Here is a 26372-nt window from a genome sequence, read left to right on the forward strand (position 1 = left end):
ATCAGTATTAACCTGCAGGTCATTAAATACTTCACCCAATGCAGTTTCTGTGCTGTGATTCAATCTAAATCCTGATTGAAATGTGCCAAGAATGGTGTGTTTATTGAAGTAATTATTTAACTGGCTAAACAGTGCTTTTTCTAGAATTTTACTTAATAAAAGCAAGTTAGAAATAGATCCAAAGTTGTTAAAAACAGAGGTATCAGTATTATTTTTCTGGAGCAGAGGTTTAAATACTGTTGTCCCCAGTATGTAATGAGAAGTTAACTATATCAAGTACACTATCAATGAGCGCATCAGAAATTTCTTTAAAAAAGCGTGCTGGCACTGGTCAAGGGTACAAGTGGAAGGTTTTAACTGAGTAATTATTCTATAAAGTTCAGGTAAACCTGTTTAAATGAAGGAGTTGTCACAATAAATGAGTCCAGACATCGCAAGAAGGTGTGGGGTAGCCACCTGTATATTGTAATCCAGGCTGCAAAAAGGTAATTTGTAAAATAGCACAGGGTAGCTTGCACTACTGAGTCCAAGACAGAAGTGATGACCAGAGGAAGGGGAGCGGCTTTTATGGAGAGTTGACCAGAAGTGATGTCGCCCTCGGGACAGGGACTGGAAGTGATGTCGCCCTCGGGGCCGGAAGTGATGTCGCCCTCGGGGCCAGGACCGGAAGTGTCTTCCTCTGAGCCGCGGCACCTGGCAGGATTTCCCGGGCACGGTCCGTAGGGAACTTAGAAAGAGAGTCAGTGCACCCCTCTGCCCCCTGGTTGGACAAGTTGTTACGATTATATAAGCCCTTCAGCTGCCCCCCCCTTGCACGTGTGTGACAAGGGCCCCCCCCCCCCCCCTTAGCCCAGACCCATTGGGTTGGGTGGCCTGCATCGAGAAGTCGTGTGCCTGAGAGGGGGCATCAGCGTTGGCATGGAGAGAACCTTTACGATGAACAAGTGAAAAACTGTACTGTTGTAGGTTCAGAAACCATCTTGTGAAACTGCGGATTCGACTCCTTGTGAAGGACCAACCACTGTAAAGGGGCTTGATCCGTCACCAGAGTGAACTTGTGGCCCAAGAGGTAGCACCTCAACTGCATAATCACCCATTTGATCACCAAGGCTTCCTTGTCTCCTGGTCCAGCAGCTTCCGGCTCAGGTACATGACGGGGTGTTCAGCACTGTTGACACTTTGGCTCAACATGGCCCCCAGGCCTGTGTCTGAAGTATCCATCTGGAGAACAAATGGAAGAAAAAAGTTGGGGGACATTAAAACTGGTGCTGAATTAAGGGCCTGTTTTAAGTCACTGAATGCAGCCCCCCTTTTTTTTTGGACCATACCACATTGTTGGGAGCCTCTCTCAGAAAACCGAGGTACGAACTGGCAGTAGTACCTGGCTAACCTGAGAAAGGCTTAGACCTGCCGCTTGGTTCGTGGACGGGGCCATTTCAAAATTTCGAGGCCGGGACCAGAAGTGTCTTCCTCTGGGCTTCGGCATCTGGCGGGATTTCCCAGGCCCGGTCTGTAGGGAACTGAGAAAGACAGTCAGTGCACCCTTCCGCCCCCTGGTCTGACAAGTTGTTACGATTATATAAGCCCTGCAGCTGCCTCCCACTCGCACGTGTGTGACAGAGTTTAGTTCACTATAGTGACCTCAAAAAGGGTCAATGGTATAGACCTTTGAGGGATGAATTATATCCATCCATCCACTTTCCAACCCGCTGAATCCGAACACAGGGTCACGGGGGTCTGCTGGAGCCAATCCCAGCCAACACAGGGCACAAGGCAGGAACCAATCCTGGGCAGGGTGCCAACCCACCGCAGATGAATTATATTACATTTAATATAATTTATTTTATGATTAAAGAATGCTGCAAAAGCTTTGCAAGTTTCGCTTGAAGTATTCAGATGTGAGGACGAAGTGAAGACCTAGAACTCAAACCCATGACCCCCTTGGCTGTGAGGCAACTGCTCTACATTTTGCATAACCTGTGTGGGGCTGCAAGACTGCTGTGTTTCCACTGTGATACCTGCTTTTCTATCAAATGTAACCGGTTGAAAATGAAATACGCAAGCACACACATACATGCAAATGTCTTGATTTTATATAGACTGATATATCAGCTTCAGTTTTTACAAATCCACAGCAACATACCTCAGTTGAGAATTTCTTTTTTTTTTGGTTTTATTCTTGAATAAAAGCACACTTGATTTGTTATACCTTTTGTGAAAGTGTTTATTTGATATTTGAACTTCAGTCTTCATGCATTCTACACTTCATATCAACACTATGTTGTTATTACTATAACATATGAAAAAATGTTCTGTTTTAGTTATGTGTTTAACTTTTCTTGCTTCGCATTTCCTATGTCATTCTACATTTACACAGATTGTTGTAGACACCGAATACACATGAAATGTATGTATTTCAAATCACATTATTTAATTTGCCTGTATAATGCCTTACAACTCATTGCCAGATAAACACTTCAACACAGACTTGAACTGTGAGAACTGTAGCTGGGTGATGCCTTCATCTGGCTGAACTGGGTCTTGAAAGCAGGCTGTGTACTGATAATTGACACATTTGCAAAACAAAAGAGGGCAGTTGGCGCAGTGATAAGGAGCTATGAGCTTCCTGGTGTATGTAAGGAAAATTTATGGAACTCAGGGACAGTGACAATTTTGTAGGCTTCAGGGATTCTAGTATTAATTTAGTTTTCCTCCATTTACACTCTGCCTTGTGGCATGTCCTCTTAAGTTTAGGCAGAACATGAGTCTTCCAGGATATTCTTGTGCTGGTGGATTTTTCAAGTTTTATTTGGGGCTTTAATGTCAATTACAGGTCTCAGCTTAGCATTAAAATTCTCCACCTTATTGGTTGCAATGCTGGCTGTATTAGGACAATCAACACTCTCAGACTTTTCAGGCATAATATTAGAAAACCTAGAGGCTGCTGTTGCATCAAAATAATATTTTTTAATGATATGCTGCTTTTTAGTTCTAATCACCAATATTTCTACATCAAATAAAATGCAAAAATGGTCAGATATACCGATGCCTATAACTTGCTTCACATTATTGATTAACCCTTTTGAGATTACTAAATCCAACTTGTGTCCTCCCTTACAATATGTGTAGCCTGATTAACTTGCTGGCTAAAGTCAAAAGAATGAAGTTAATTAATAAATTATCTTGCTTTGGGGTTAGACTGGTTATCAATATGGAAGTTGAAGTTGCTAACTATTAGGAACCTGTCATAGTTTGTTATTATTATAGATACTGAATCTGAAAATTCATCAGTAAAAGACACATTATACTTAGGAGGTTGGTAAATGGTCAGTACTAGAGGTTGCAATACTCCTTGTATAGCTACACCAAGTTACTTATAAGACACAAAAGTACCAAAACTGGCATCTTTAAAGCTTAACCAGCTTAAGAAAATAATCACTAGACTGCCGACTCTTTTACCTTGACAAACAGCGTGAACAAAATTATAATTTGGAAGTACTACTTTAATTATTACTGTAGCGCCTTCATTACTAAGTAACAGTTCACTGTTAGAAAGTCTATGTTCCTATCAGTAATAAGATTGTTAATGTCAAATGTCATGTTGGTTAACACTCTCACATTAAGCAGTGCCATACTGATGGTCTCAGAAGAACACAACTGCAGTGAAGTTTTGGTACAGCTTGAGATGGCAAATAAATTGTCCACATTTATACTGGTTTGTACAGACCTTTTTTCTAAATTATGATTTATAACTAAAGTGATAATATAGTGCACATCTACAGATAAACCTACTGTCATAAACAATGTCATATCTTAATACGAGTTTATGACCAACATAAGGACTAAAATTAAGTAGGCATGCACAATAAATTACCTTAGAGATATTTTCAGAGACCACCCTGGCGCCGAGTCTGTTGGTGTGTAGGCTATCACATCTGTAGAACCATGGTCTCTCCCAAAAAAGATCCCAGTTGTCCATAACACCAATATTTTATCTCTTACAGAACCCTCTCATCCAGTTGTTCAAGGCCAGTAGTTAATGGTTGGCTTCATCTGACCTTCTAGCCAAGAACAAAGCACCTGAAATGATTATTCTCACAGTTGGGGACCTCTCCTTCGATGCTTGAATTAGGGATGTGAAGTTCGATTTCAGAACCTTCAACTTTCTACATCGAATATCGTTTACACTTGCATGTAGTACAATGGTCCCAACAGCCCTGTCCTTCTGCTTCTCAATTACTGTCGGGGCTCTTCTCTTAATATCACACTCATACACTGGGAAAACAAGAAACAAAAGTTTTATGTTTATGGCATGAAATACTCAGGTGACATATAATCAAATCCCCAATAACAAGTACATCACCACAAGCGGAGAAGGTCAAAGCAGTTTTGGATGGCGATGCTTATCTGAGATGACATAGGTGCTCTAGACTTGAGCCCCCTTTGCATTGCTGTAACACCCAGATTGCATAGTAGGAGTGGGGGTAAAACGTTCTTGGCCCAGTGTGCAAGCGGCACAATTTCAGGGTTGATGTTGCCGAGTTGAGACAAGTCACGTTGATCTCAGATTCTGAGGAGGTCTCTTTTACAAGTGAGCTTTCTGTTCTCTGAGGTGGATTTGTCTAGCAAGGAGCTCCTGAATCTGTCTCTTTGTGGTCTAGAGTTCGGTTTCAGCGTGCTGCAGCTCACAGTTGGCCGACTTCTGCTTCTGCTTCAATTCCTAGCAGAGAGAGAGAAGGGAGAGAGATTAGCACAACAAATTAGGCAGAGTAAAGGAAATTAATACATAGTTAACATAAGCAGAAATTGCTATGAAAGGATGTGGCTGTTGTGTTAAAAAGTTTATGAAATGAAATTAAACTTAGAAATTCCATGGTGCTCACAGCATTAGCCAATAGTGGGATGGTCACATTCAAATAAATGCCATGCTGATAACATTTGTCAGGTTATCACATTTTGATTACATAGTGTAACCTCTTTAGTGGTGATGTGTCCTGGATTGCTCTATTTGCTATTCACAAAAATAGCATTCCTGTCTGAACATATAAGATGATATCTATATCATTTACACAGGGCCACTCGGGACTTTCCACTCTCAGCTAAGTATCCAATGAAATATAGATAGTATATAGGTAGATAAGTAGTACTTAATGTGTCTCCAGAGACAAATTTAGCACAGAGACCCAAAAAACATAGAAATGTTATAACAAATAAAAAAAAACCAGCCAAACATCAAATCAATTACAAAAAAGAAGAAAAATAACAATCGTCTGACTTGGCTAAAGTTAGTGGGGCATTATAAAGGTGTATTGTCGTAGGTATAAAGGAGCCCAAGTAGCATTTCCTGACACACATCTGGTGAATAATTCTTGGGGCTGAAGGTACTCAGTGTCATTGTGTCAAAGAGAAGATGTGCAGCATTGTTCATAGCGGTACTCAGCTTAATTCTCTCCTCTGTTACTATCTTCAGAGAGTCAAATGTGCCTGCCTTTAATATTAGCTTGCTAATTCAGTGGGCCTGTCTTGAAGTGATATTACTAGCCCAGCACAATACATTGTAAAAAATCACACTAGCTGTTACAGAGTTACAGAACATGTAAAGGATGCAACTACCTATATTATATGTCAGCAGATCTTTTAGAATTTGATACACTTGTTGCCTTATTCATTTGGAAACACAAGGCAACAGGAAAAAAACATTTTAGCAAATGCCTAAAATTGGGAACACATGGCTTTACCTAATTTCCAATTTAATTACCTGGCTACCATACTTTAAAAAATTTAAAGGAAGCAGAAAGTACCAAACTTTACTTGCATGATTAGTCCCGGAAAGGAGTTCCTGTTTAAACTCTTCACTGTGTGCCTTACCCTGTGCTCCTGCTCCTAATAATTATCATTAATCTACCAGCAATTTGGTGATGAACTATTTGCTTAAAATGTGTTACCACATACTTAAAGTCAAACAGTCTCATGGGTCATATGCTTAGGAAATTCCCTACTTTCGAATCATATTGAGAAAAATGTTGCTTATTTGCTAGATAGTGTGGCAGAAATAAAATTGGAAATGTATTAAAGGAATAAATTGTGTCCTCAGTGAGAACATTTTTGAGTCAGAAACCAGACAGGAAGAAACTTGTCCATTGTGCCTTTAATTTCTCTTCATGAAGAGGAATACACTCTATTACAGCAGCCTGTGATGGAATGGTCAGTAAATTAAGTTACAGGCTCATATGTATAGACAACTGAATTTACATAACAGGGCTGAATTAATTCTGACATTCACTCTGATTGGTTTGTTGGGTTGCACCATCTCAATATTTACTGTGATTGGTTAAAAGACATGAGATGTTTCCAGCACAAATTATAACCGGCTTACATACCCTTAAATAAGTCTCATTTCACTGTATTCTTGGTCCTTACAATACTTTTCCATTTTTCTTCAGTTCCTGTGTACATGACATCTGTCAAGTCTTACTGGGTACATGATGGTCAGCCAACTACTGGAACCATCACCTAGGACCTTCTTGTTCTTTGTTCACATGACCTTTATCTGGTTTTCTGATATGCTTGAACGAGTTTTTGACATTTATTAACCCTTTATACTACTTCTAAGGTAGATGCTATACTTTAATATGGAAAGCATACCAAAACACTTTATGTGCTTTATGCCTAAATGACTATGTGCCCCCCTAAAACTAATTTTTCTTCTGCAGTTGTTTTAGATTTACAGTTGCTCCAAATCATCTTATGGCATTATCCAAATAACACCAGATAAAACAATATTCGGTCAGAAGATCCATTGTGAGTTCTAATACTACATTTACACACTTATTGTCTTGTCTTACTCAATTGGTAGAACCATACTGCAACCTCCATAGCTCTATGGGAACGTAATCAAATCCACTATGAATGGCCCAACATGTTTTAGAATGTGGCAAAAATATTTCGATACTTAAATTCATTATATAGTATATTTATTTATATAGTATATTATTTATTATCTCTCTATTATAAAAAAATCTTGGCAGGAGATGATACGTGATCTTCTCTGAAAACAATCTGACGTTCCGTGAGTGACACTTTAAGAACACGTGAGACAAGGCAGTGAGACAAAAGGACAGCTGCTGTACAGGCTTTTTAAATGATCGATGCGCAGTGCGACAAGCAGAACATGCAGCTCAGCAGCAGAAAGACAGCAGCTGATCAGACTGCATCTCCTCAGCGTGCGTTCAGCCCCCCACCCCTTGACAACACTAGCAACAGAGACATGAAGTGGCTGGAGCATAGTGCACCCGGGGGGGGATGGGAGGGGGTGGGCGAGCAGAGGGCAAAGCTCCGTAGTATTTTAAAAATGTAATATTTTATTATGTTTCATGATGTACAAAATACTAATGTATATTTAGCTTTTTGCTCACAAATGTTTCTGATGTGACTTGATATTTAATTTAACTTCCATCCATTTTCCAACCCGCTGAATCCGAACACAGGGTCATGGGGGTCTGCTGGAGCCAATCCTAGCCAACACAAGGCACAAGGCAGGAACCAATCCCAGGCAGGGTGCCAATCCGCCGCAGGTGATTACTAAAATTAATTATTAAAATAATCTGTGTGGAATTCCTTGTAAATACTTACAATTCACTTCTTTTTAGGGTTTTTGAAAGGCTCTTAGAGACTTTCTTTAGAATCGAAGGCTTTGTTCTGATTTTATGGCTGCACTAGATGTTTTTTCTTTTCTCATCAACAGCGGTGAGCTGTTTTGTAGGAACTACTGTTTTCTTCTTGACTTCATCTTTTTTGTTGGTAGCCTTAAAGGAGATGAATATGCCAGTTCCCTTAACTGGATGACGATACCCCTGAACAGTGAAGTGTTAAGATGGATATGCAAATTATTCTTTTATATAATATTGCCAGCAATATTGAGTGCTTTTCTCAGTCCAGCTGTAATAATAATAAAAATAGTAAAAAAAAGTAATAAAAATCCAATAAACCATCACTGTATTATATTTACAAGTTAAAGTCTAATCATCCCTTTCAAACTTTTTATCAGTTTCTCTGTGTTCTGGGAGAAGTGTCACTTCACAGTGGTGAAAAATATGTGGTAAATCTTTATAGGTAGTATGGTATCCTCAAAAACCTGAGAAATGTTTTTCAATTTATATGGTACAGTACTGCTTATTGTTATCAAGTTTGACCACTTTACAGAAGGAAGTTCAGTAACATAAGAATTGTTTTATTGTTATCAGGCTCAATCACATTACATAATGAAGCTTAATGAAGGTAACAATTGTGACATGACACTCACCCTATTCACTTTCGTAAAGTAATTCCAAGTGACAAAAATTTTTATTGAAAAAGACCAGCAGATGGTAAAGGTGAATTATTGAAAAAGTTACAGATTTACAATAGTGTCATCAAACTGCCTGTACCATCATAGTTCTGGCTTTGTAACATTTATATCAGATGTGTCCAATTGATTTTTATCTCCAGTCAACACCTTCATTTTGAAAAATGAGAGAAAATCGCCCTTGAAGCAGCAGTAAGCTGTTTAGGGGCCAGTGACCTCAGTGTATCTGATCAAAGGCATGCTGCATATGATACCTATTATGGAAAGTTTCTTGATTTTGTTTTTGCTTTACTAATCTGCTTGGACTTTACATGACCTTTGTCTTCACACGTGTACCAGAAGCCTTTTAAGATTCTTATTTTTGTTGCAGTTCTGCTGTACTCCCTTATCTACCAATAATTTGGTTTTAACTTGTCAATACAAACCCACATGTTAAAAGAGGCCTCTGCAATGTTTGTTTCTTCTTGTAAATAATTTTTTTTTTCTCTAGCTCAGCTACTTGATGCAAGCAGCTCTAGTTCTAAAAGCAGAGACACGGCACATCTGGATTTTTTTTCACTGTCCAAAGCACTGTGTCAAGGTAAAAAGCAAATCTAAATCTAAACTAGCTTTTGTAGAGGTGTATGATTGTGCCCTCTGGCATTCAGTCAACAATGGGATTGAGGCCACAGCATCTGTGGCTAGTGTTCCTGTTGTGAATGCTGTTTTTATCAGGCAACATGGTTTTATATATATATATATATATATATATATATATATATATATATATATATATATATATATATATATATTGTGGCAAGCGGCTGGGGGTGGCACCCAGCCGGGATGCCCGGAAGGACCGGAGGAGGGGTAATGCCTCCTCCAGACCACAAGGGGGCGACCGCCCTGGTGGCTTTGGGGACCACGGGAACTGAGCTTGGAAGCTCAACCCTATAGGGGCCCGTGGTCACCGCCAGGGGGCGCCCCAATGCTTGGAGAGCCCTGGTCCTCAGCACTTCCGCCACACCCGGAAGTGCTGGGGGGAAGACGACCAGGGACACCCGGAGTGCTTCCGGGTGCATGGCCGGTACTTCCGCCACACTGGGGAGTGCCGACAGAAGTTAATCGGGAGGCACCTGGAGCACATCTGGGTGATTATAAAAGGGGCTGCCTCCCTCCGTTCGATGGCTGGAGTCGGGAAGATGAGAGACAAGGTCTTGGAGGAGAGGAGAGGAGGCGGACCAGAGAAAGAGACGCATTGGCAAGAAGGCCTGGACTTTGGGGGATTTTTGGGGGTTGTGTGCACTTGTGTAAATAATAGTATTGTAAATAAACGTGTGGCGGTGCTTTTAAACATGTCTACTTGTCTGTGTCCATGCTGTCTTCCACGATATATATATGTGAGTGTGTGTGTGGTTTTTAATTTTTTCTGTTTTTTTTATTTTCTTTTGTACAAAATGTGACCTGATGCCAGATGGTGCACAAATGCAAATGCTGGTGCACGTTTTAAGCCTTTTGTGCATGTGAATGTAATTTAGAATGAATATTATAAAATTACACACTTTCTAGGTTCTGATTCACTTTAAGTTTTAGAAGTTTTAGAACTGCTTCATTTTAGCTCTTTTAATATATGGAAAGATTAAAGTGAAATCAGAATAGCAATTTCCTGGGTTTTGACATACACTTTTTTGCCTCCCAGCTAAGTGTGGTTTACAGTATAACCTTCTATATATTGAAATAAACCAGGTTTCGGAAAATTCCAAATGTTTACCTGAGAACCCTTTTAATTTTCCTTAAGTTGAACACATTGAGAGTGGCTCTGTTTAACAGATGTGCAATGTTGTTTTACTCCCTGCTTTATTATTCTTTACATAATGCACACGCACTTACAGATAGCAATCATGCTGAGTGTCATTTGAAAAGTGACTGACTTTTGCACATAACACACTGGATGAACAGAGGACAAGACAGCAGTCAATTGCAGGATGCATTTTATAAAATTAATCAAATTCACACCCCATTGCACATGTATAGAGGCTTTAAAAGGAAATACAGCACACTATCTTCACACACTTTGTTTCAATTATAAAAAAGCACAACTCCTCTTTTAAAAGTTGTATTTACACTTTACACTCCTATGGCATCAATCAGAGGCAAAAGGTCCCCACTCATGGGCATTGACTGTAGGGTATGGGCATCTCCTTACCTCTAAATAAAAAGCTGTTGGTATTTCTTTACCCGTATCCCTGATTGTACTGTAGCAAAATTTTAGGTTTATACCATTCAGGAATCTGAAAAACGTGAAATTCAGAAGCGATTCAGGCTCCAAGGATTGAAATAAATAATGTAAAGCAAGTAAAATAAAAATCTATTACCTAGGCACATTGAACAGCTGCATTCAATATTTCTAGGAGGTTTGTTCTATTAAAATAGAACTACAACATTTGATTTGTTTGAACTTAATTAATCAAGTGTTCTTAAATGTTGAACATTGATTAAATTGTTTGCTAAATTCTCATCTACAGTCCATAGGTAAATTCAGTTGACTTAATTTAGTTTTAATCACTAAAAGAATTTTAGCATGTCACCATTTGCTCACTCTTGATGTAACGGGTGAGAGTGGGTTTAACCGTTAGGCTAAGACTTAAAGCTCTTTTTTTATTCACAATTTATGTTAAAAGCTTGCTAAACGAGTACTTACCAGACAGTTCTTCATTTGCTTCTTACACAGTAACAATCAAATATGAGAAAGAATGTACTTAGATGTCTGTTTACTAGCCTCTTAAAGGTTAAATTTTATTTTGGCTTAGACACACAATTTAACCTTTTTAAAAATTATGTCTGATGGTGTGGAGTTGTTTGTGAGCAAAGAACTTTGTTTGCTATAGAGTAGCCTCGTGATCCCTTGCCTGTGGTGTGGTGTTTTCTCCCTCGGGTCTCTTTGAGTGTTGGGTTCTTCACCCTGTCCATTGCAATGTCATAGGGAATAACATGACTTTTTCTGGCATGAAAATTTAGATGCTGAAAATGCCTTCTTGAAGTAATGCTGCTTTTCAGTCTTCTAAGACTGAGCTTACTCACTGGCACACACCTTAAGTTTGGAGGAATGGGCCTTAGAGCTACCTCAGAAAGTTTAGCTCCATTGTTCTAATCTGCCTGGTCCAAAGAAACTTCTTTCTTGCTTCTAAGAAAGTGTCAGTTTACTTCACCAAGACTCCTTCAAGTTATAGATCCAGTGCTTGTTTATAGGTGTATTATTTTGTCAATCAGATTTGAAAAGGTTTACTTTGCAGTTTTAAGCTTAAAAATGAATAATTCTTTTTGGTGCCTTTTTGTCTGATTTTAACACCTCTTATTATCAGATGAAAGTTTGAAAGCAGCCAACCAAATTTTGGCAGAGCTGTGTTTTACACTCTCCTAGAATATAGGGGTGGCTGGTCTGGAGGTGGCTTTGTGCATTCCTTTTAATGCGGTTCTGTTACTAGGCCTTATGTGGCACAGAAAAGCTTAGCAAAATAGGGCAATGCCCAATTTGTCTTAGAAGAGTTTATAACATAAGAATATGGGTCATTTAGCCAAACAAGTTCAACAATCCTCTTCATCTAGATTGTCCAAAATAACGTTAAGTCTGAAGGTCCCCAAAGTCTCCACCACAGTACTTAAATTGTTTCATGTGTCTATGGTGCATTGTGTGATGGAACCCTTTCTAACATTTGTGTGAAATCTGCCCTTAACAAGTTTTCAACCTTGTTCTTGCATTTATTTTAAAGTAACAGCTGGGATACACTGTACAAATACCCATCATCATTTTAAACACTTCAATCATGTCACCATATACTCTCTGTTTGCTTAAACTGGGAAGGTTGAACTCCTTCAAACTCTCATACCTCATAGTTCCAAAATCAGCCTAGTCTCTCTTCTCTGGACTACATATTTTTGTAATATGGAGACCAAAATTGCACACAGTTCTCCAGATGAGGCTCTTACTTAGTACATTACATAATTTAAGCCTAACCTCCTTTGACTTGAACACTACAAATCTTGCAAAATGGCCAAATATCATATTAGCCTCCATGATTACTTCTGTGCACTGTCTTGATGTATTAAGTCCACTATGACATATAATACCTTATATTTACTTACATTAAATTTCATCTGCCACAAATTTGTCCAAGCCTGTATGTTGTCCAAGTCCTCATGTAACAATTTAGTTGATTCTACATTATCTGCAATTCAACCTAGTTTGGTGTGTTCTGAAATCTTAACAAGCCTGTTATATATATTCTTATCTAGATTGTTTATGTATGTTAAAAAGAAAAGCACATGAATTTGCAATCTAGTTCTTTTGGTCACCACCCAATGCTTGTAGGGCACAAACCTAGATCCACTGGTAAAACGAGTGGTTTGCTTTTCAGCTCAGCTCTCTCTTCACCACAGCTTATTGGTACAACGTCCGCATGACTACAGATGCTGCTCTGATCCTCCTGCTCCCTTCTTACCTCATTCATGAACAAGACCCAGAGATACTTAAACACGTCCGCTTGAAGCCGCACCTCATCCCCAACCTGGAGAGGCCACTCCACCCTTTTCTGCCTGAGAGGACAACCCAATAGGGCCAACAGGACCAGATCTGCAAAGAGTAGAGGTGTGTTCCTGTAATCACTGAACTGGAAACATTAAAGTCCTTGACTGCACTTACAAATCAGTGCCAGTGAGATTTAGGAGGTCCTCGAAGTGTTCCTTCCACTGCTTGACAATATTCCCAGGTGCAGGCTTACTGAGCTGTAGTTACTTGGATGAGGCCAGTTATCCTTTTGATTTTCAAAAAATATGCATCTTGGGTGTATATACTGTATTGTCCACTGCTGCAGGGGGACGCGGCTGCCCCTTAAACAGTTTTTCAATGGGAAACAAACACACTCTTACAGCTCCTCTTTGTGGGATCAGCTGCAAGCTTGCTGGCTTGCCGCGTGATGTGCTCCTTGCACGGGGCTTCGAACATTTAAAAGACTGCGCCATTGGCCATCCTGACGTTTCACTCTCCTGTCTCTCTTCCCCAAGACTCCTTCTGCTCCAGCCACTGCTTACGAGCCACTGTACCCCCTTGATGAAGAAGACTCTGTGTTCTTTTGAGCAGGAATTGGGGCCGATCCATCAAGTTTGACAGCTGTTTCTTGTGAGGCTGGATCACCTCTGAAAGAGACTTGTGTTTGTATCTGCGTGGACAGCAATGAAGTTTCTACTTCTTGGAAATCCTTCTGCACTCTCCTGTGCAACTTTGTGACCCAAGCTTGACAATATGTACTCACTAACTTCCTGGTCATGGTGCTTTGTTAGATTTCAACATGTTTAATGTAAGCAGCACTTCTCCCTCTACAACTTCCAGTTTATTAAGTACCGCCTTAGTAATCCCTGTTTCTTTTGGGAGGTTTACGACTTCTTCACAAATATAAAATTCAGTAAAATACAAGTGCACAGCATTTTTTATTTCACTGTCTGTATGTTCTAGCTCTCCTTTATCTCCTCCATGACCATTCTTTTACTACTAAAATATAATAATTTTTCACCTTTTCTGCAGTTACTTCTCTCCAACTGCCTTTTAGTTTTCTTTAGTGAAGTTGAACAAATTAATGGAACAAATTAATAGAATGGTACTGTAGATAAAAGTAGATTTGCTAATATTAAGCTGAGATCTATAATGTTATAAAATGTCATTGAATGCAAAGGACCAATTACACAAGAGACAACAAATGAGTAAGAAATTAAATTCTTACAATGAAAGTTTCATGTATTGTCACTTGGCATTAGAATAGATCAAAAGAATGGTTCATTTTATGGTGAATTGACAGTAAATATAATATAGTCAAGTCAGCAAAGATGCCATAAATTTCAGTGACAGATCACAACAATGCAACTGGGAAATCAGAAAATTACCATTGACAGCTGAAAGACATTTCTACCTGCACCAAGAGAATTTCAAGAAGATGGAAACCAGTCCAGGAGCAAGCATCTATAAATGATTGTTCGCATACCAGCAGATGACATACCATCAAACTTGAACTGTTCATTGGAGAAATCAGTTTGCAGCAGAATCCTCTGTTGCATCTGCTTTGCATCAAATATGTCAAAGCCTACCTGAGTGCACACACAACCATCAAGAATGAAATCACCCAATTCAATAACAAATGCAATATGTATTAACATACTGACAAACTGAATAAAATTATTTACCATAAGTCAACAACTATATAAATTCCTTTATCAGACGTACTTGCTTTGTATTATTGATTTAATAAAAATAAGTTTAATTATTTTAAAGAAAATGTGTATTTTTTAATAAAAAAATTCAATGGTTTAATTTAAAAGACCTGATTTTAAGAATCTATTTGGTTTTTTCCCATAAATTACTTTCTGTTCTCTTAAAGGCCAGTTGGATTTATGACTGTCATTCACTTGCTCATAGAACATAAGAAAATGTCAAGATTTGCAGAGAGTTCTTTATTTCAGGAAATTATTTTTAAGTGAACCTAAAGACAGATGTTCATGGAAAATTGCACAAAAATGCCATCACACCTTGCTCCTGCTGTGAAAGTGGAATTGGAAAGGGATCAAGCTATTAGCTATCACATACGGTGTGATTGAAAGTGTGTGCATGTGTTTCATAATGTCTGTATGTGTTATATAATATTAAGCTTGGCGTCTGAGTTTTAAGGCCTTCTGCAGCTTATACAGTTTGTGAATGTACTGTACCTTCTTTACAGACTACATGCAGTTTCCATGGTGCAGCATATATATATATATATATATATATATATATATATATATATATATATATATATATATATATATATTTATATTTGTAACAGTATTTATGTAATGCTGAATCTTCATCCATCCATTTTCCAACCCACTGAATCCGAACACAGGGTCACGGGGGTCTGCTGGAGCCAATCCCAGCCAACACAGGGCACAAGACAGGAACCAATCCTGGGCAGGGTGCCAACCCACCGCAGATGCTGAATCTTTAAAACATAAATTCATGTAACAATAATAAAAACTAAAGCCTAAAAATATGATTTTAGCCAAATTGTTTCTTGAATTCAAAGGCTATCCTTAGCCCACTGAAACTGCATGGAGATAGGATATTGTCATGTTTAGGTGAGGTTCTGGTTTAGAGGTGTTCAGTCATAATCCTACAGATGGTGGCTTTTTCACCTTTGGTTCTTCAGTACATCAAATACACTGAATGTCTGAAATTGTGGTATGTCTTGTACTAAAGAAGAGGATTCCAATTGCAACAACAAGTCATCAATAGGATTTAACTAATCTGGGTCAGAAAAGCCTAAACATGGCTTGCATTTGGCTGAACAACATTTGGTGAAATCTGCTTCACAGTCATATTAAAAGCCAACATATTTCTTTTACTACATTAAAGGATCAAAATGTAGTGTTGCTGTGATTGCTATCTTAGCAACTTAGTTATCTCTGTGTTAACATTTTTGAAACCTCCCACATAAATTCCAAAAGGCCAGAGGGATTGTGAGGTCCACTTGCATGTGCTACTGTTCATAAGGAAATTTCCATCCATCACAAAGTTATTCACATGAGGTACATCACTGATATTTTGAAGACCTTTTCCATCTATTTTGACATACAGCTGGGACCTCCAGTACCACTTCTCATTATTTCATGTCCTGTACTGATGGTTGCCTTTTTGAACTTTGCACATCCAACATCTGACTGTTAATCTCTCCTTGAAATATTCATCTCAACAACAATTTTTATCTCTAACTTGTTGGCATCCATCAGTGTTTTGTCAGTTCTTATGCATACTAGCAACTTCCATATTTTCTTTATTCGTGTTCACTCTGTGCACTTTACTTACATGAACTCCAAGGGCTGGTTTAATCATAAAGAAGCAATTACATTAGTGGAAAGCTGTGCTTTCATTCAAATCCAGATTTTCCCCTGAGGCCAAATAGAGATCTATCTATGTATCTATCCTTATCTTTCAGACAGAAATCACATCACATCAGCACCATTCACTGCTCTTCATGATTCTTGATTTTAACGAACCAGTCTACATTAGTTGTAAGCTAGCTTCTAGGTGCAGGTTGAGTTGGCACTTCCACACCCAGTCCTCATCCCTCTGAAAATAGGCTGATCCATGCTTAATATGGAGCTTAGTTCATACCCTACCGGCTTTGCATCCCATTCCAACTGGCCTGTCCCTTAGAGCCAATCCTTATGCTAAAATTATCAACATTATTCTAACAAGCCAAAGGATGTTCATGGGATGAACTGATTCCAGAGCACACTGTCTTTTAGCGAGGAAAGAGAACTCTTGCTGATTATAATCTCATTGTTTGTGAGTATGAAAATCTCTATACAAAATGAAATACAGTAAATGTGAGGATGGAAAACTTTTCAATTGATGGTGTAATTGGGGAATTTCTATTTGTAATCTAAGCAAGCATACAACAGAGTTGATTGCAAATATATTGATGCTACTGTACCTACCCATGCAAAACTCAACCCTGAATTAAGTGTTTTTAAATTAATTGAAAAACATATATTTACCTATCTGCTGTACGTCATGGGGAAGAAGAATGAATGGACTGATATTAAAAAGTTAAATAATTAATTGTCAGCTTTCTTTTTGGTGACATTAGTAATTGTAATATTTAGGTAAGCTACTGTATGTGCTTTATTTTCTTTAGTTTTCTCTGTGAAACATTTTTTCTGGCCATTAGCCTTAAAGTATATCCCGGTAACTGAACAACACTCATTTTAAGAAACAGAATAATAAAATGTAAAGCACATATAGAAATTGAATCACTGCTGCTATATCTGTTATAAACTTGCTCAGAGTGAGTGTGAAAGGTTCAGAATAGGGCAGGAAAGCTGGGATGGTTTTGGGCTTCATCTTTGGCTCCTCCTTTTGCATGTTACTTGCTTTGGGCTTCTTTCCTCAGTGTGCCACCTTGTGCAACAGCCCATTGCCAAGTTTAGTCTTTATTTTTTGTGTTCAGACTTTTGTGTACATTTTGGATTTTGCCGTTTCTTTAGTCTGTTGGATACATCTCTCTGAGTTTTGCCTACCAATTCATATTTTGAACTCCTGCTTAGTTTTTTAATGTTCTTTTAATATAACTTAAAATATATGTATATACACATATTTTTATGTGATTTGATATGGCTTCCTTCTGCAGTTCTGTTTGTGCCAATCTACTCCTCCCATTACGTTTGCCCTGTACACAGAATTGTATAAGGAAGTGGCTGGCTTAACATGAGTTGTACATCTTTTCTCTTTACTATTAAATTTGAGGAAAAACCTTACTGGCGTTTTAATCCTTCTGCCATGTGAAAGCCACGTAATATGTGCTACTTCTCATTTCTATATGTAACCTTTGATTAATGCTATCTTTTGGTTTTTGTGTTTATTTTTCCTTATTGTTCCTTCTGACCCAGTGCCATATCATTTCTCTTTTTAGAGCATATTGGTTTTTATGCACTCTGGAATCAAAGTATTTTAGAATATTCATGAGATACAAATATATTTAATATTAATAATGTAATTAAATACAATAAAACTGTTTCACCCATGAAAGAGTAATTAGAAAAAGATAGCTTAACTGACCCCCGTGACCCTGTAGTTAGGATATAGCAGGTTGGATAATGGATGGATGGATGGATAGTTTAACTGAAAATCTCAATATTATTTGAACATCATGTTGTCTTCAAGACATTTCTTAGAGAATTATCTGAGGCAGGGGTAGGCAACGTCGGTCCTGGAGTGCCACAGTATGTGCAGGTTTTTGTTCCAACCCAGTTCCTTAATGAGAACTCAATTATTGCTGATGAAGCACATATTGCTTAAGTGACATTTTAATGCTTCATTTTAGTGGTCTCGCTTGTTAAGGTTCTCCAACCTTAATTGCTTATTTCAATCTTAAACTGCTGCATTCAGTGTTTTAATTGCTCCTTATTAGCAATAAGATGTAAAAGACAAAGCAGCCAGCAGTTCTCCAGCTAGCTTTTTTCCAATTACATCTGTGTGTGTTCATCATGCACGGTTTGATTTAATAAAACACTTAATAGAAAAATGTGACAGACTGAAAATTATCTGTTTTAGGCTTCAAATCATTTGGATGATATCCTTGGAAAGGAAAAAAATCTACGATATAAAAGCCTTACATTGCACAGACTAACAAGCCATAAAATTAAATAAGGTCTGAGACTGGCAATGATTGGTTTCTAATTAAGCAATTGGGTTGAAATGAAAACCTGTAGCCACTGCGGCTCACCAGGACCGACATTGCCTACCCCTGTTTTACATCTTATTGCTAATAAGAAGCAATTAAAACACTGAATGCAGCAGTTTAAGATTGAAATAAGCAATTAAGGTTGGAGAACCTTAACAAGCGAGATCACTAAAATGAAGCATTAAAATGTCACTTAAGCAATATGTGCTTCATCAGCAATAATTGAGTTCTCGTTAAGGAACTGGGTTGGAACAAAAACCTGCACATACTGTGGCACTCCAGGACCAACGTTGCCTACCCCTGATCTGAGGTGTATTTATGCAATTCTGACATTGTCAGACTATTAGAGTCTCTTGAATGAGACAGTATGTTTAGTAAGACAGTATTACAAACAGGCAATGTAAATAGGTGAAAAAAGGTATCAAAAGTTAAACAAGTAAACATCTTTTTTTAATCTTATACATTTTTGTAATTGCTATCTTATACAGAGCACTATTGCTATTTCAGAATATTTTGTAATGTTATCTTGAATTAAATATTATTAATAAAGATAAAAAAACTGTAAAAAAAATAAGACCAAGAACAGTTAATATTAAATTCCTGTTTCTTTTAACTAAAGGAGATTTGTATCACAAACTTTCTATTTTTCTTTTCCTCCTGCTACTTGTGTCTGTCAAAACCTGAAGATTTACTGACCTAGAATAAAATTTCCTTTTAGAAAATGTTTGCTTCAGCAACACCAGCAGATATTTCATATCCCTCACATTAAAGTGGATGTTGTGTGAAATTGGAGAGTGCTTTAAAATAATATAATCCAGCCATTATATGACAAACATTGAGTGTTGACAATAATGAAGAATAGATTTAGCATAAAAAGTAAATATTTTTTAAGTAAGTTTTCAGACTTTTTTAATACAATGGTAGTGTGCATTGAGTGCAAGGAATTTATTACAATAATTGTGTTTTTGGCAATTAGATTTTTTTATTACAAATTACTACAAATATTTTTTATGACATTTCTTCCTAATATTAAAGCTGTTAAGAAAATTATTATTTTGATAATAACTTTAGCCAATTTAAACAAAAAAAAAATTGAAACAAGCAGTTTGGTTAATACCATATAGTATTTCATGAGCTAAACATGTCCTCTCATTTTCACCCATCTATTAATCATTGGTTAACATGTGTGTTTTTTTTTTTTTGTAATCCATATTTTCCTAATACTTCTTGTTTCTCATTTTCTAACATTACGCAATTTAGTAAAGAAACTGGCACAAATTTTAGCTCATAGATTTGAATTATATCTTTCAGATGTACCCGGTAAAAAACAAAATTAATGTTTTTTCCTTCATTGTTGTTTAGTTGTGTGGATGTTTCTCTTTTGCCAGTATGTGGCTAACCTCAAGGCTTCTCCTCCCGCAGTGTCAAATGGCTACTACGTGGTTCCTTGAGGTGTATAGAAAGGAATGCTATGGAGTGAGTAATGAATGGCAGCCCACAAAGAGAGAGGAGGAAAACAGCACTTAAGTCACATAAAAAACTGTGCCGCTAGCAGAGCTATTGATTTCTCCTCCTCTAAATGATATATTAATATACCTGTCCTTGAATCTCAAAAAATTTCTAAAAAAAAACTTAATTTGACCCTTTTCAGAACATTTGAAATTAATCCCCACATTTCTGAATAGAAAGGCAAAAACCGAAATTATGTCACTGATATAATTTTATTAAACTAAAAACAATACATTCTGTTGTGTTTAGAATAATTAGATTTTGTTCATTTTCCCCGTTTTCCTCCTTTACTGATAGTTTAGAAGGTATTGATGTTTTCCTCACTGCTGGAACTCTTTTCCACCAGAAAAGCACAGAAATATGATGTTAGAAATATAACTTGAAATTTTACATGCATTAATTATGTATAAACACTGTGATGCTCAAAGTGACAAAAGAGTTTTCATTTTGCAAATACAAAGAAAAATGAAAGCATAATTTTACAATTTTTCTGCAAATAAGAGATAAATACAGAAAATTATATGTTGGTAGGTATAAAACATTATGCTAGAGGACCTTTGATACTGCTTCAGTTCATCCAACCAATTTCACATTCAAATGTCCAACTCTGTATATAATTTTTAAGAAATCTTTAAATAAAAATGAAATTGTAATCTTGAATACACCTGTACACATCTTATTAAGAGTAATCATCATTATGGGCTATACATAACTGAAGAGCATGTTAGGAGACAACTAAGGAAGCAACACACAGGAAAAGTAGAGAGACCAGATAGAGTCAGTTCTTGACTTCTTAAGGCCTGTGCTGACCAACTTTGTGATATTCTCTGTCACCTGTTCAGTCTGTTATTAAGAAAGTGAAGCTGCTGTGGAAAACATCCTGTATTGTTCCAATGACTGCAGTGCCTCTTCACCTAAAGACTACAGACCTGTGGCACTTACATCTCACATCATGAAGACCTTTTTAGAGGCTGGTCCTGGACTATATGAGTCCTTTTGTGGTAGACCACCTGGTCAACTGAAGTTTTACCTATCAGACAAAGATTGGTGATGATAATGCAATTATCTCTCTGCTCCATAAAGTTTACTCTCGTCTGGAGAAAGCTGGTAGCACCGTGAAGATTATGTTTTTTGATTTCTTCAGTGTCTTCAATACCATAAAGCCATCCTTTTTAAGGGGTGAGCTCAGAGATATGCAGGTGGATGAGTGTATGGTGTCCTGAATAATGGACTATCTGTCCAGTAGACTGCAGTTTATGAGATTCAAGTGCTTGTGTTTCTGATCTATATGAACAACACTGGAGCACCACAAGGAATTACTACTTTTCTGTTCATACTGTACATACCTCAAGACTATACATATAACACATCTAGAAATTCTCAGATGATTCTGCACTTTTGGGGTGTATTGCTAAGGGGGATGAGACAGAGTATAAAAGTCAGGTGGTCCACTCCTAAATTTACTTGGGGTTCACATCAATGACAGGTTGGACTGGTCTCATAACACAGAGGAACTACATAAGACAGGGCAGATCAGACTCTCTTTTTCTTCAGAGACTGCATTCCTTTAATGTGGGAAGTGAAATCCTTCACATTTTGTATAACTCTGTGATGACCAGTGTGATTTTCTACCTTGTAGTGTTGGGACAGTAACATCACTTGAAGAGAGCTCCATCAAATTAAAAAGCAAATTAAAAGGCACTCTTGACCCCCTGAAGGTCATAGCAAAGGAGAGAATTAAAACAACACTGAGTTCTATTATGAACAAAGCTGTACATCCACTTGCAGACACACAACAAAGCCAACAAATTATTCAGCAGACATGGGTCAAGAAGCACTACTAGGGTTCCTTTATACTAGCAGCAATACGCCTGCGTAATCTCTCAGTGTGACAGTCACTGCCAAGTCAGAATTTTTCTTTCTTTTTAGTCAATCTGCTGTGTGTTCAGAACACAGTGTATGTGTGTAAAAAAGCTACATTTTCCCCTGATGACAAATCTTTCTATTTAATGGCCTGCCTGGTCTGATTACACGTCTTGAAATGTTATTGGATATTAATTAATTCTCAGTATGTGGATTCAATTAGGAAAGCAAATTTCATAAAAAGGTGACATAAAAACAAAATTACAGTTAAGCATATAAAGATATGAACAAAAAAAGTTTTTTTTACTCTCTTATAATCGTAAAAACCACAAAACAGTACTTTATGAATACAAAATTAGAGGTGAAAAAAGTTAGTGAAATAAACATTTAGATCTATTAAAAGTAAAAGTGAATCACTGGTAGTGAAACAGGTTGAAACAAAAACCTGTATCTACAGGAGGGCCAAGGACTGAACTTGAGACTACAGTGATCCCTCGCTATATCGCGCTTCGCCTTTCGCGGCTTCACTCCATCGCGGATTTTATATGTAAGCATATTTAAATATATATCGCGGATTTTTCGCTGCTTCGCGGGTTTCTGCGGACAATAGGTCTTTTAATTTCTGGTACATGCTTCCTCAGTTGGTTTGCCCAGTTGATTTCATTGGCAGATGGCTGAGAAGCTATCCAGCTTACTTTCTCTCTTCCTCTCTCTCTCTCTCTCTCTTGCGCTGACGTAGGGGGGTGTGAGCAGGGGGGCTGTGTGCAGCTGCTTCCTGAAGGACAGGCTGCACGGAGCTTCGCATACTTAAAAGCTCAAAGGGCACGTATTGATTTTCTGTGGCTCTCTCTCTCTCTCTTCCTGCTCCTGACAGAGGGGGTGTGAGCTGCCGCCTTCAACAGCTTTGTACCGGCGGTGCTTCGCATACTTAAAAGCCAAAAAGCCCTATTGATTTTTTTTTTGACTGCTTGCTTTGCACTCCTTTGAAAAGGAAGATATGTTTGCATTCTTTTAATTGTGAGACAGAACTGTCATCTCTGTCTTGTCAAGGAGCACAGTTTAAACTTTTGAAAAAGAGACAAATGTTTGTTTGCAGTGTTTGAATAACGTTCCTGTCTCTCTACAACCTCCTGTGTTTCTGGGCAAATCTGTGACCCAAGCATGACAATATAAAAATAACCATATAAACATATGGTTTCTACTTCGCGGATTTTCCTATTTCGCGGGTGGCTCTGGAACGCAACCCCCGCGATGGAGGAGGGATTACTGTACTTGTATCATATACTAAGTGACACAAAAGCACACGCTCTATAGATGCTTTCCTGTATCCCTAACTCTATCTAACACTGACTGCTGAAACTTGTATGGGCCAGTTTATACTTAACGCTTAGAACGCGTACACGCATGCATCATGGCTGCCAAGCGTTCCCAGTTTTAATTTGACACATCATCTGAGCATGTCCTCAGAAATTAATGAGATGCATTGTGGTACCAGCAAAAAATCAGGGGGTGCAGTATGATCAAGTTGGAACATGACATCAGAGTCTTTGTTTACTATCGACATGTAACAGCAAGATACTTTGCAGATTCTACAGGATCAATGTGTGTGCTTCGATGTTTGATGAATGGTTCGATGTGGTGAAGCAAATCATCAGACTTAAATGCTGAAATACAAACGTATTTGTGGTGCTTTTCTTCATCTATTTCTCCTGTAAGCAATACAGGCATCGCACATTCCCCATCTTAATGATGCAATACATTTTAAAGGTCTCACATACCATCTTCTGTGCTGTCTTTTTTAAGATCATTTATTTATTTTTTTGCATCTTTGCAACAGCATCAGAATGTACGGAAGTGTAATTGTGCCACAGAGAGAAAAAAAATTAGGGACAGCGTGACAAAAAAAAGATTTATATCATGATTAAGATAGATAGATAGATAGATAGATAGATAGATAGATAGATAGATAGATAGATAGATAGATAGATAGATAGATAGATAGATAGATAGATAGATAGATAGATAGATAGATAGATAGATACTTTATTAAAGAGGAAATGTCAACTTTAATCCGGTAGTTTATTTTGTCAGTAAAGTAGAACGTTGTAAACGTCATCTTAAAACTGACCCAGTTGTTAAATGCTATGTGTTTCTGGCAATCCAGCACAGCTTCAGGCAGCGATTGCCACAGAACACAGTAAATTTATGATATTCCATCTCTCTGGACAATTAGAATCCTTAGATTTATACTTGATATCACTTTCATGATGAAATGTGTTAAAGCAAGTATGTTACATTTTACAGGTAAATTGTTAACTTCATTAAATAATACTGTTAATAATTACACATTTGGGGGTGGCACAGTGGCGGAATGGTAGCACTAGTGTCTCACATCACGTCCCTGATGTTCCCTTCCTGGAGTTTGCATATTTTCCTGTTGAGTTTCCACAGTGTGTTTCGATTTCCTTCCAAGGACATGCTAGTTTTGGGGATGTTGTGAAGCTAAAATGACACTAGTGTATGTGTGTGCTTGTATTCACCTTGTGATGAGCTGATGCCCCATCCAGGAATCATTTCTGCCTTGCACCAGATGCTGGCTGAAATGGACGCGTCCCTGGATTGATGGATGTAATCATTAAACATCTATCCTTTTCAGAGGTATTGTGGCAAGGTGTCCTGGAAATTTAATTACTGTTTCAGGCAATTCACAACACAGCGAAGCCAAACATTGTTTTCTTACTGTGATGATATCTCGTACTACTGCCTGGTGGAGTCTTCCAGATTCACTCAAAGTATACACGCAAGTATGCACGTCGTGTCACATGAAGTATAAACCCGGCCTAAGATATCTTCCTGACTCTTCCTTTCTCTGGTTTCCTTGAACAGATTCTGTCCTTTCCCAAACTATCTAATACTCCTGCAGCTCCTTTGTCCTCCTGTTATTAACCAAATGCTGTTCTTTGACAAAAGACCATGAATGTGTGAGGATCTAACACATGGACTTGAGTATTCCGCATGAGTTTGAAAATTGGATTCCTTATATAATAAAGCATGAAACAGTTGAGATCACTGGATACATTAAACTAGAGCAAATAAAATTAAGAAGTAGTCTGTTGACTATGATGTTGTCTTGTGTCACATTAAATGTTTACATGTTTGTAAACTTTGAACTTACTATTCACCATTAAGATAATAAATAAATACATTTATTAATAAATCACTACACATTTCTTTTAATTTGAGTGCTTTGATGAATGGTCTTGGCTTGCAAGACATCTTAAGTAGTCAGAGTAAATAAACCCTCAGCTGACCTGACCTCTTCTACTTGCTGACACCACTGCATTTCCTTGCTCTGAGCAGTTCCAAATATATTTCTAATTTTACTACATTTTGGTGCATCTTATTGAAGTGATGTATTTATTTATCCTATTTTTTAAGCTCCCCTCCCATTTTTGAGATATTTTCTCTGCCTCTCCACTCACCTGTGTCCTGTACTTCCCTATTACAAGGCTTATTGCTTAGACACTTAGGTTAGGGCATGGGGAGATGGCCAAAAGGTAGTACAGTCATGTGACATGAGAATGCAGTGTGGGCCACTCATGTTTTCTATCTCTTTTTTGATAGTTCATCCACTCGCTTGTAGCCCAATAGCTAGGCCCACAGAGACAGCAGTCTAACTGGAATTATTCTGATGGTCAGTAGCTCCCTATCCGTCATCTATGCATTATGTAAGAGCAATACATTCTTGATGCTGTGCTGTGAAAGCATGTGAAGGAGTCTGCTATTCTCACCTTATCAGAATCAAGTTTGGGTTCTTCTTGGGTCTCAAGTGACCTTGGTAGTATAGCAGAGGAGTTCTTCATGTGTAGGAAGGCACACAGAGATGGACTTTTTGGACTACTTGCCAATTTGTTTTTTTTTTTTTTATAACGCAGTGGTGAATATACTGAGGTATCCAAGAACACTTCTCTTCCCTTCCACACTTCCTCTCACTAAATTGCTCCTCTTTCCTCTTATAAATAAATCAATAAACTTTATTAAAACTCCGTAACATGAACTACTGATTACATTACTCCCTTACCTGAGAAGAAATGTTCTCATTTCTATAATATTTTCTAAAATAACAATAAATTCAGCTAAAGGAGGATTTCCAAATTAAATGAGAAGGAATAGTGTTCTAAGAAAGTCAAATCATCAAGTAATACTTTAACATAAAAGAGTGCACAGATTTAGTATAAAGTAAGAGAGCACTTAGCTCTGATCAAAACAATATTAACAATCAATAGCACTTAGTATAACACAAAGTCCTTAAATCGTGCAGGTATGTTCCTCTGACATGGAGGCAAGTTTGTAACAATTGGAGAAGAAGATGATGATCCTGGGTTACCTAAACTTGTGTTCTTCCTGGGGAA

General features: G+C 37.8%; 1 pseudogene; it reads right to left on the minus strand.

Moving 5' to 3' along the window:
* LOC114649387 (uncharacterized) overlaps positions 1–25823 on the minus strand; it is a 130063-nt pseudogene extending 104240 nt beyond the window's left edge.
* Between the last annotated feature and the right edge of the window lie 549 nt (positions 25824–26372).

The sequence above is a fragment of the Erpetoichthys calabaricus genome, chromosome 3 (assembly GCF_900747795.2).
Source record: "Erpetoichthys calabaricus chromosome 3, fErpCal1.3, whole genome shotgun sequence".
In the NCBI taxonomy this organism is placed as follows: Eukaryota; Metazoa; Chordata; class Cladistia; order Polypteriformes; family Polypteridae; genus Erpetoichthys; species Erpetoichthys calabaricus.